Source organism: Plecotus auritus (genome assembly GCF_963455305.1).
Source record: "Plecotus auritus genome assembly, chromosome: 6".
NCBI lineage: Eukaryota > Metazoa > Chordata > Mammalia > Chiroptera > Vespertilionidae > Plecotus > Plecotus auritus.
In genome coordinates, this window is record NC_137773.1 from 148,202,339 (window position 1) to 148,204,526 (window position 2,188).

The 2,188-nt window shown below is 36.1% G+C and overlaps 1 pseudogene across 1 annotated transcript; it reads left to right on the forward strand.

Moving 5' to 3' along the window:
* The first annotated feature begins 1,599 nt into the window (after positions 1-1,599).
* Positions 1,600-1,842, forward strand: LOC308250468 (large ribosomal subunit protein eL37-like; annotated as a pseudogene). The gene has a single exon. The product of its transcript is annotated as a large ribosomal subunit protein eL37-like (transcript).
* Positions 1,843-2,188: the final 346 nt, after the last annotated feature.

Genomic DNA, 2,188 nt, shown 5'->3' on the forward strand with positions numbered 1-2,188 from the left:
TTATATAAGTAGTTATTATATAATTAGCTGTTTAATGTTTTTATCCTCTGCTAGTATATAAATCTCTACAAGGGCAGGGAATGTGTCTGTCTTGTTCACCATTGTCTCCCCAACACCCAATATGGTGCTTTACATAGAATAGGCATGCAAATATACTTGTTAAATGAACAAAAGAATGACTTACGGGAACTGCTCCATTCTCATTTCTCCCAGTCTTTTGTCAGAAGGGAAATCCCTTTTTCAGGATTCACAATCCATCTTGATCTCAGCTTCTGGGAGGCACATGCGGATACCCTGGGCCTCACTCTTTCTTGTAGGAGGTATCATGTACTTTGGTTTCATGTTCTCTTCCTGGTTCTAGATATCTGATTATGGCACATGTGCTCAAGACCATTTATTTAAGAGAATCATTCAGTGCTTTAGCCTTAAGTTAAAAATGAAAATTAGCTGTAATTATTTCAATAGCCCTTTCATTATTGAAATATTAATATTAGTATTTTAATAAGTTATTTCTCTTCATGGTAAGTTGTAATTAAATGCACTTATTTTATAGCCTTGAAGGTAAAATACAAAATGATGTTTGCAACACTATTCATTTTCTAGAAACAAATACAGTAAAGCGTATAATACACTCAATATTGTTTAGTTTTAAAAACATTTTTTCTCTGATTATAATAGTGTGATTACTATAGAAAATTTGGAACATGCAGAAAAATGTAGAGAAGAAAATAAATGTCACCTATAATTCTAATACCTTGAGAAATCTACTACTAACATTTTTAAAAAATATATATTTTTATTGATTTCAGGAGAGGAAGGGAGAGGGAGAGAGAGAAACATCAATGATGACAGAGACTCACTGATCAGCTGTCTCCTGCACACCCCCTACTGGGGATCAAGCGTGCAACCTGGGCATGTGCCCAGACCTGGGAATTGAACCTTGACCTCCTGGTTCATGGGTCAAAGCTCAATCACTGAGCCACACTGGCTGGGCTACAATTAACATTTTTGTGTAGTTTCTTTTATTGCATTTGTTATCTGTATCATATAGTTCAAATTTTTAGGAAAAATAAAACCATATGCATTTTTAGTTTTATATTATGTTGTTTTTTTGTTTGCTTGCTTGTTTGCTTTGTAGATTGTGGATATAAATTGGCACTCCCTCTTTGAAGTGCAACTAAAAATAATGATACAAGTTTTAAATTCACATACCCTTTGACCCAGCAATTCTATTTATCCTCCAGATGTGCCCCTTGTGCATGAAAAGGTGGATGTATAAAAATGTTTTAACAGTAAAAGCTCCAAAACAACCTAAATGTCCACATTACATCCATATAATGAAATACTACTTAGCCATTAGAAAATATATATATACTGTATATATACATATACATATATGTATCTTCCAAGCTTAGTTGTTAAAGATGAGAAAGATATAGAACAATGTTCATAGTATGCTCTCTCATCTGTGTAAAAACTTTAAAAAGTATAAAAAGGAGATTATATACCTTTATGCCAATATGGTCATAGAATATTTCTGAAATCCGACATTGAAAATCTGTAAAAATGGCTCTTTTTGGTCTCAGCCTCAGAAGTGAGATGACGAAGGGAACGTTATGGTTCAGAAAGCACTACAACAAGACTGTGCCACTGCTGTGCCTCAAAGGCCTACCACCTTCAGAAATCCACCAGTGACAAGTGTGGCTACCCTGCCAAGAGGAAGAGGAAGTATAAACGACAAAACATCCAAAAATTGTATACTGCAGGTTCAGGCATGGATTCCATAAAGGAACAACACCTAAATCCAAGAGGGCAGCTTTTGGAGCATCCAGTTCATCTTAAAGATTTCAATAATTAGTTGCACAATGAATTTTCTGGTTAAAAAAAAAATCTGTAAAAATGGTTCTGGCCCTAACCGGGTTGACTCAGTGGATAGAGCGTCGGCCTGCGGACTCAAGGGTCCCAGGTTCGATTCCGGTCAAGGGCATGTACCTTGGTTGCGGGCACATCCCCAGTAGGGGGTGTGCAGGAGGCAGCTGATTGATGTTTCTCTCTTATCGATGTTTCTAACTCTCCCTCTCCCTTTCTCTCTGTAAAAAAAAAATCAATAAAATATATTTTAAAAAAATGGTTCTCTTGGGGAAGAATCTGGGGGTCTGGAATGTGAGGAAGGTTTAGTATCCCTTGC